This window comes from Mobula birostris, chromosome 18, assembly GCF_030028105.1.
Source record: "Mobula birostris isolate sMobBir1 chromosome 18, sMobBir1.hap1, whole genome shotgun sequence".
In the NCBI taxonomy this organism is placed as follows: domain Eukaryota; kingdom Metazoa; phylum Chordata; class Chondrichthyes; order Myliobatiformes; family Myliobatidae; genus Mobula; species Mobula birostris.
Genome location: NC_092387.1, coordinates 19,467,787 through 19,478,308, shown reverse-complemented (window position 1 = coordinate 19,478,308; position 10,522 = coordinate 19,467,787).

Sequence of the window (10,522 nt, the reverse complement as noted above, 5' to 3'; positions counted from 1 at the left end):
GACTTTATTATTCAGTCATTGATATTTCTGGCACAATATTTTGGAAGCAGAGCCCCTTGTTTTCATGCTGATTCCAATTTACTTCGGTTATACTGTGACCTTGCACCCAGAAACCCAAAAGAAGTCCCTTCTCAGTAATTCTTTTTTGGAGAGAGAGGTTGAGCGTAAGATTCAGTGTATCAATAAAACTATTTCTGTGATGTTTTTCACTCTGTGTATTTCTTATTTTATGTTACAACCATTATAAATCATCTCTGATTTGGTGGATTAAATTCCTTTATCTTTGCCAGCACTCCCTTCATGGACATCTTTAGTCTAATTTATCAAGAAACCATGTTATACTGGGATGTTAAGTTGAAGTTGTTTAAGACAGGGGTGAGGCCTAATTTGCAGAATTACCTACCTATGGAAAGCTATCAATAAGATTGAAAGAATGTTGAGAAAATTTACAAGCATATTGCCAGGATTTGAGGACACTAGCTATAGGGAAAGATTGAATAGGTTAAGGCTTTATTCCTGAGCATAGGAGAATAAGGGGAGATTTGATAGAGGTGTACAAAATTGAGGGGTATAGATGGGGTAAATGCAAGCAGGCTTTTTCTACTGAGGTTGGGGGAGACTACAACTAGAGATCATGGGTTAAGGGTGAAAGCTGAAATGCATAAGGGAACCATGAGGGGGAACGTTAGTCAGAGGGTGATTTGAATATTTGATGAGCTCCTAGCAGACGTGGTGGACGTAGGGTCGAGTTCAACATTTAAGAGAAATTTGGATAGGTACGTAGATGAAAAGGGTGGGATGGCTATGATTTGGGTGCAGGGCGGTGGGACTAAATGGATAGAAGGGCTTGTTTCTGCACTGTAGTGTACAATGACTATGGCCACAGACTAGAACATGAAAAAGCAATTACTGCCAGGTACAGAGTGATATCCATTCTAACTTGCAAATCTAATTCAAATCTATTGAAATAAAAGCTGGGATTCATTGACTTCCTGTTTTTCCTTCTGGCCTTCCTTCATGGAGGAGATGGTGGACCAATTTTTATCAAACAGTCATATAAAATCTTAATTTCCCAAAATCCAAAATAGTTCTACATTAGTTTGGCTTGTGCAGTTGTCCTTCCAACTGTTTTAGGATCCCCACTGTCACCTGGGGGCTTTGTGAAATCCCTCTTTCCCATTTGTACTGTTCATATTTTTTTGTATTTCTTTGGAGACTAGAATTTGCTGGAGAATAGAAAATGCAGCAAAAGCTCAAGCCATTGAATTCTCTTTTACTTCCACATGTATGGCAAGATGTCAGGATTGTTATTTAGTTCTCACTGGACCAATTCTACAGGATATCTCCCTAGGTTTTCCAGTACAGATTTAGTGGGAAGACAGCAGTCAGAGAGAAGTCAGTTCTCAGATTAAGGCTTATGTTTAAGACATAAACACTTTTTGTTTGTTTTTTATTTGTCAAGATCTGTTGTTCAGTTGGAGTGAAACTGCTGCATTTATGGATGGGTTTGGTGTTGATTTGCTCCAGGCACCAGTCTGAAGCAAATCGGACTTGCATCCACCATTTCTGCAGTCTGATGGTTTTTGAACCAGATTCCACCAGCCAAAGAGAGAGAGATGTGTCTGCACCACAATCTGACTGGATTATCACACACTGTATCAATACAATATGATTGTTTTGCATGGTGAAGTAGTATGTTGGCCTTCATTGCACCTAAATAAGTATAGCACACAATATAACATTAATGAAGTCCGTGCTCTACAAAGCATACATAACCTAGTATGTCTGAGGTATCCAGACCCCAAGAGTAAGACTGCTATCAGAAGAGAGGACTCGGTGCTTGTATCTTGTTGCTTATGAGTTAACTTATTTAAATAGTAAAGAATTGATGGGAATCAATTTAAAGTTTCTGTCTAACTTGCAGACTGGTACAACATGAGTAATCTAGTGGGTTTTGGGACTTGTGCTGCATGTCCAAAACTCATTGCATTTTAAAAATAAGTAAATCATTTTGTTTATATTGAAAATCTGGAGCTTTTCATAATAAAGCAATGGGTTCAGACAATTCACGCAAAATGCTGGAGGAACTCAGTAGTTTAGGCAGCATTTATAGAAAGGGACTAAACAGTCGACATTTCAGGCCGAGACCCTTCATGAGTCCTGATGAAATGAGCCAATCTATTTCAAACACTTTAGTACATTCAGTGAGACTCCAAATTTTCCATTTTCAAAGTTCCTCCTGTTCAGAAATGGCATTTATTAAAAACAAAAGAAAATCTGCAGATGCTGGAAATCGAAGCACACAGACGAAATGCTGAAGGAACTCAGCAGGCCAGGCAGCATCTATGGAAATGAATAAACAGTTGACATTGTGAGGTGAGACCCTTCATCAGACTCGTGATGAAGAGTCTCGCCCCAAAACATTGACTGCTTACTCTTTTCCATAGATGCTGCCTGGCCTGCTGAGTTCCTCCAGTATTTTGTGTGTTGCATCCATCAATAACTGCAGTATTTTGGAAATGCCTCCTGTACTATTTAAATGTAAGTGACAATTTATAATGGATTCCTTTTTAAAAGATGACTTTACAGCTGAAGCAGACGAGTAATTTGCCTCCCAAAAATGTCATGATATTTGAAGTACTTTTAGTTCCAGCCTTAAGTTGCCTTAGGTGTTAATAATTAGGTTGATGGTGATGGTGAAGTGTGTCTGTTTCAAAGTCTAACAGTATTCTATTGGAGTTTTAGTGATTAAATCCACAGTAAAGACTCAGTAATCTTCAGTTAGTACAAGTGGTCTGCTTTGGTGTTAGAAAATTTGTATTAAATCTTTTTGTTTTTGCCCCTGAGCGTTCTTCTATCTGTGTCGTGTTTTTTTTTTGTTGTTCAGCTTTCTCCTGTTATATCTGTCAGTGTTTTGGGGTTAATTCACATAATACAGCATGTCCAAAAATTTCGATGAATGATTTCATTGCTGGTCTTCACCTGACCACAAAGTTTAAGGTAATTACATATGCTAATTTGATATTATCTTTATAACATTATACAGTATGGATTTCATGTCTACAACTACTGACCCTACTTTTGGTTTTGCAGAGCTAATTAGAACATCAGTATATATCAGTTAATTCAAATGAGAGATGATTGCAAAATTTAAAGGTAGGCATATGTGGCTATAGAGCAAAGATCTTACCTACCATATCGGTAACTGACCTTAGATTATTGTCAGATACAGTGAAATTGCTTGCTCACATGAAACTCAGAGTAAACAGTGCACGATGAAGGCATGACCGTAGCTATTCATATGTCACCAGAGACCAGCAAATTTCTGCAGAGCATTCTAACTGGTTGTATCACCATCTAATATGGAGAGGTTACCGCACTGGATCAAAAACAGAAACGCTGCAGAAAGTTGGAAACTCAGCCAGTTCCATTATGGGCACTAGCTTCCCCAGCATCGAGAACATCTTCAAAAGGTGACACCTTAGAAAGGCTGCATTCATCATTAAGGACCCCCATCACCCAGGATGTGCCCTCTTCTCGTTGCTACCATCAACAATGGACAATGAACTCATGAACACGTCCTCAGTAATTTTTCCCCTCTTTTTGCACTAACTTGTTATTTTTTAATATATACTTAGTTTAATTTATAGTTTTTATTATGTATTGCTGATGCATAATAAATTTCACGACATATGCCAGTATTATTAAACCTGATTCTGATTTGATTACTCAATTGTTGTCTCAGCCTGATATGGCAACTGCTCTGTTCTAGACCAACTGTACCTACAGAGAGTAGTAAACATTGGCTGTTCCATCGCTTCCTTCTGATTCTGTGCAGTACTTGATGTCTGTTTCTGTACAATGGCAAAGGAGGCTGTGTGATCCATTGCACCAATGTCCATTCGACAGTTCTCGCTGATTCCATCCCCCCCCCCACCTATTTCCTTATAACCCATTCCCTCTCGCTTACCCATTCACTCTCCTCAATTCTCCTGCCACCCACTTACACAAGGAGCAATTTACAGGACGCAATCAGCATGTATCTGGGATGTGAGAGGAAAATGGAGTATCCAAGACAAACCCACACTTGCACAGGAAAATGTGCAAATTCCATATAACAACCCAAGTCAGGATCAAATAGAGCTGTTTGATAGAAACAAATTAATGCACAACAATGTCAGGAAAGATAACCAAGTGTTCAGCTGAGCCTGGTCTTCAACCACTGAGTGTTTTTAGTTGGTTCTAAACCTACAGTGGCCATCTATTAAAATCACCTCTTGTTTAGGTTTCTTAATACAAGCCCTATTGTAGCCACCTCTTGCTGTAACAATTGACACCATAAGTAATTTGGTGTGCCTTTTCCAGTCATCAGTTAAGCTAATAATGTTTAGTTTCTGTAATGTGATTGCCCATTGTTTACTGTTAATTAATCAGGGACCTATTGTATTTTACTCTTTGGTTAAATGCACTGACTCATACACACCTGCCTTGAACTTTGCACATTTTTTTTTGGTTTTGGATTGTTATTTTTCATATGGATGTTTACAGTGATCAGTAATGAAATTTAAACAGAGGTCTTTCCAAGATCTTAGCTTAAATCTTAGTTTCACAATTGTTCAAACTGGCAGGACGGTTTTGATATAAACAGCTTATTTTGATGCATTTCTGAAGAAGTATTCAGGTTTGTTGAATTTAAGATCATGAGCACGGTGGTATTCAGGGTGCACTGTAGTTGGGCATTGAAGACAAATAATTAGCACTCTGCTCTTAAAATTCTAGGCTGTTGTGTAGATGGATACAATCGCCATGGATTGTCTGCCTTAGTGGATCACTAACCACCCAAGGACACGCTGGCTGTACGAGATGAACCTTGGTGATCACGTCCACCTGGTTTTCCAAGTCATTACCTCAGCTGCATAAGATCTGCTACATATTTTAACGTGAAATGCTAAAGAAGCTGCCTGTCTGTTTTTTTTTGTAGCAGACATCAATCTACAAAAAGCATACTTATTGCTGTGGTCCAGATTGTCGAATACCGAGCAATAACATTCTAGTTTTATTTGTTTTCAGTTGCTCAATATTGGCCAATTTTAGCAGCTTTTTAAATCAATCCTGGGTACTCTGTTTTGAAGTACAAAAGTGGTCTGTGTACATAGTGGGCTGGGATCTGTGACTGGCAAAGCCTACCATCTGCCTGAGCTACACAATCTTATTCTGTCAAATAAGATTGCATGGAACTGGGGGTGTATTGGTATGTAGATTAGCTGTTAATGTGCAAATTCACAAACATACTAGTGAATAGTCTGAGTGAGTGTGCATTACATGGCTATTCACTGAGGTGTCCTTTGTCACCACCAAGAGATCATGCCTTTCATGTACAGGTAATGTCGACATACTTTTCCTTTAGATACAGGAATTTGAAAATGTTCCTTTCATTACACGGAACTGGGCCTTCTCCAATTAGATCAATACATTTATTAGTATAGTTCATGTAAGAAAGATGAAATTTTGGACAAATAGCTACATAGTTTGTTGTGATCTATTTACATTATCAATATTATTATTGAAGTCTTGCCTTGGCTCTTTTTCATACACCAGTGCTGTACTGGATTATATGCTGGTGCAGAGGGAGCTCAAACTCAAACAGACTGTACATATTGTCTTGTTTCCTTCATGACCAGGCCTTCAACTGTTTTGTTTTAGAAAATGCTTCCTTACTAAATTTTTAATTTCTTCTTGGGATAAAAACGCCACTGTCAAACTTGGTGTCCACTTCCCATGCAAAGTGGAGCCATGCCTTGAAACTCCACATGAGAACTTACACTGTGCAACACTGTTAGGAAGGGAGTTTTGAATTTCTGGTCCAAAGTGGGTGAAGGAACTGCACCCAAGTGTCCACGTTGTAATGGGATGTAAGCAGGATTCAGATCAATAATGGAGAAAGAACTTTTTTTTTGTATGACATGGGCGAGCATGGTCTTTCCATGACAAACTTTTCTACGGCGGTGGTTTGTCATTGCCTTCTGGGTAGTGTGTTTACAAGACGAGTGACTCCAGCCATTAACAATACTCTTCAAAGATTGTAACCAAGACTTGTGAAATGCACAGCTCCCATGGCTTCATGTGACCTTGATCAGGGGGTTACAAAATGATATATTCATTAAAATATCAACAAAGCAGCAAGCTACAAAAATATTAATGAAGCAACAAACCTTATACCTTTCTACCTGGCGGACACTTCACAGAACTGTGGCTGGTTTGGAGAAATTGAAGGTCCTGGCACCATTCCCAGGAAAATTCCAGTGAGTTCACTTATGTCTACATAAAACAGGCCGTTTGAGCCACATTGTTAGTTCTAAACATGGTATAGGATCAGACTAATTCTCTGAAGTTTGCACATAATCCATAATCCTACATTCCCTAAAACCTGTGCTTCATTCCTAATTTTACCAGCACCTCTCAATTACATTGAGAAACCAGCTATCCTTGCTAATACAGAGATGGTGTTAATGACTCCACTTAGTACCAGAATGCTCTTTACCATCCTGCCAGAAACAAGTTTATCTTATCTTACCACAGCACTCCATGTTTGACCTAGGGCCTTGTGATTTACTTGGTTCCCTCTGAGGACTGAGTGCTAGAACGTCGAGCACAGATGTTCAGTACAGAGCAGGAACAGGCTCTTCAGCACATATCATGCCAAACTAATTAAACTAGTCATTAAAACCCTAAGTAAACTAATTCCTTCTGTTTACACAACTCTTTGCATGTTCATGTCCACCTCATGTTTTCCTCCCCAACTATCCCTGACAGTGCATTTCAGGACCCATAGTGTCATAAAAAAAAATGTCCCCTGCATACCTCCTTTGAACTTGCCCCTCTCATCTTAAATCTATTTTATTTATTGACATTCATCACAGAATAGGCCCTTTGAGCCACACCGCCCAGCAACCCCCGATTTAACCGTAGCCTAATCACAGGACAATTGATAATGACTAATTAGCCTACTAACTGGTGTGTCCGGTATGTCAAGCGAAGCGGCCAGTGAAGGAGTGGAGCTTTGAGGCTTTGACTCGAGAGGCTTCAACGAGAAGAGGCGGATGACAAGCTAGCTCGCAGTTAGTCTTTACAATGCCACCTGAGACGGTGATGTGCCTCTCATGTGAGATGTGGCAGTCTTGGGGGAACTCCCCTCTCCCGCAGAGTCACATCTGTCAGAAGTACAGAGGGCTGGGCGATCTGGAAGACCGTGTAAGGAATCTGGAGCAACAGCTGGATGACCTTCGACTCATAAGGGAGAATGAGGCAGTCATAGATGAGAGCTACAGGGAGGTAGTCACACCTAGACGTTGGAAGCAGGTCGTTGGGTGATAGTCAGAGGGGGGAAAGCAAAGGTGAGCAGGCAGGTAGTGCAGAGCACTCCTGTAGCCATTCCCCTGAATAATAAGTTTACCGTCCTGGATGCTGTTGGCGGGGACAACTGGCCAGGTGTGAGCCACGGTGGCAGGCCCTCCAGCACTGAGTCTGACCCGGTGGTGCAGAAGCGTGGGACGGTGAAGAGGAGAGCTGTCGGCATTGGAGACTCTATAGTCAGGGGAGCAGACAGGAGATTTTGTGGACGTAAGAAGGACATCTGCATGGTTTGTTGCCTCCCGGGTGCCAGGGTCTGGGATGTCTCTGACCGGGTGCACAACATCCTGGTACGAGAGGGAAAGCAACCAGAAGTCGTGATATATGTTGGGACCAACGACATAGGCAGGAAGAAGGATGAGGTTCTGAAGTGTGAGTTTCGGGAACTAGGCAGAAGGCTGAAGAACAGGACCTCAAGGGTGACCTTCTCAGGATTGCTGCCAGTGCTACGTGATAGTGATGGTAAGAATTGGAGGAGATAGCAGTTGAATGTGTGGCTGAGGAGTTGGTGCAGGGAGCAGGGTTTTAGATTTTTGGATCATTGGGATCTCTTCTGGGGAAGGTGGGACCTGTACAGATTAGATGGGTTGCACCTGAACTCGAGGGGGAGCAATATCCTTGCAGGTAGGTTTGCTAGCATGGTTCGGGAGGGTTTAAACTAATTTGCAAGGGGGATGGGACCCAGAGCGATAGAGCAGTGAAAGAAGTGCATGGATTAAAGCCAGGTCTAACATATAGAGAGGCTTTGAGGAAAGAGAAGCAGAATAAATGGTGTAAAGATAGTAAGGTAGAAGGGCTACACACATCAAAGTTGCTGGTGAACGCAGCAGGCCAGGCAGCATCTGTAGGAAGAGGTGCAGTCGACGTTTCAGGCCGAGACCCTTCGTCAGGACTAACTGAAGGAAGAGTGAGTAAGGGATTTGAAAGTAGGAGGGGGAGGGGGAGATCCAAAATGATAGGAGAAGACAGGAGGGGGAGGGATAGAGCCAAGAGCTGGACAGGTGATAGGCAACAGGGGATACAAGAGGATCATGGGTCAGGAGGTCCAGGAAGAAAGACAAGGGGGGGGGGGGACCCAGAGGATGGGCAAGAGGTATATTCAGAGGGACAGAGGGAGAAAAAGGAGAGTGAGAGAAAGAATGTGTGCATAAAAATAAGTAACAGATGGGGTACGAGGGGGAGGTGGGGCCTTAGCGGAAGTTAGAGAAGTCGATGTTCATGCCATCAGGTTGGAGGCTACCCAGACGGAATATAAGGTGTTGTTCCTCCAACCTGAGTGTGGCTTCATCTTTACAGTAGAGGAGGCCGTGGATAGACATGTCAGAATGGGAATGGGATGTGGAATTAAAATGTGTAGCCACTGGGAGATCCTGCTTTCTCTGGCGGACAGAGCGTAGATGTTCAGCAAAGCGGTCTCCCAGTCTGCGTCGGGTCTCGCCAATATATAGAAGGCCACATCGGGAGCACCGGACGCAGTATATCACCACAGTCGACTCACAGGTGAAGTGTTGCCTCACCTGGAAGGACTGTTTGGGGCCCTGAATGGTGGTAAGGGAGGAAGTGTAAGGGCATGTGTAGCACTTGTTCCGCTTACACGGATAAGTGCCAGGAGGGAGATCAGTGGGGAGGGATGGGGGGGACAAATGGACAAGGGAGTTGCGTAGAGAACGATCCCTGCGGAATGCAGAGAGAGTGGGGGAGGGAAAGATGTGCTTACTGGTGGGATCCCGTTGGAGGTGGCGGAAGTTACGGAGAATAATATGTTGGACCCGGAGGCTGGTGGGGTGGTAGGTGAGGACCAGGGGAACCCTATTCCTACTGGGGTGGCGGGAGGATGGAGTGAGAGCAGATGTATGTGAAATGAGGGAGATGCGTTTAAGAGCAGAGTTGATAGTGGAGGAAGGGAAGCCCCTTTCTTTAAAAAAGGAAGACATCTCCCTCGTCCTAGAATGAAAAGCCTCATCCTGAGAGCAGATGCGGTGGAGACGGAGGAATTGCGAGAAGGGGATGGCATTTTTGCAAGAGACAGGGTGAGAAGAGGAATAGTCCAGATAGCTGTGAGAGTCAGTAGGCTTATAGTAGACATCAGTGGATAAGTTGTCTCCAGAGACAGAGACAGAAAGATCTAGAAAGGGGAGGGAGGTGTCGGAAATGGACCAGGTAAACTTGAGGGCAGGGTGAAAGTTGGAGGCAAAGTTAATAAAGTCAACGAGTTCTGCATGTGTGCAGGAAGCAGCGCCAATGCAGTCGTTGATGTAGCGAAGGAAAAGTGGGGGACAGATACCAGAATAGGCACGGAACATAGATTGTTCCACAAAGCCAACAAAAAGACAGGCATAGCTAGGACCCATACGGGTGCCCATAGCTACACCTTTAGTTTGGAGGAAGTGGGAGGAGCCAAAGGAGAAATTATTAAGAGTAAGGACTAATTCCGCTAGATGGAGCAGAGTGGTGGTAGAGGGGAACTGATTAGGTCCAACATATTATTCTCCGTAACTTCCGCCACCTCCGACGGGATCCCACCACTAAGCACATCTTTCCCTCCCCCCCCCCCCCGCATTCCGCAGGGATCGCTCCCTACGCAACTCCCTTGTCCATTCGTCCCCCCCATCCCTCCCCACTGATCTCCCTCCTGGCACTTATCCGTGTAAGCGGAACAAGTGCTACACATGCCCTTACACTTCCTCCCTTACCACCATTCAGGGCCCCAAACAGTCCTTCCAGGTGAGGCAACACTTCACCTGTGAGTGGACTGGGGTGATATACTGTGTCTGGTGCTCCCGATGTGGCCTTTTATATATTGGCAAGACCCGATGCAGACTGGAAGACCGCTTTGCTGAACATCTACGCTCTGTCCGCCAGAGAAAGCAGGATCTCCCAGTGGCCACACATTTTAATTCCACATCCCATTCCCATTCTGACATGTCTATCCACGGCCTCCTCTACTGTAAAGATGAAGCCACACTCAGGTTGGAGGAACAACACCTTATATTCCGTCTGGGTAGCCTCCAACCTGATGGCATGAACATCGACTTCTCTAACTTCCGCTAAGGCCCCACCTCCCCCTCGTACCCCATCTGTTACTTATTTTTATTCACACATTCTTTCTCTC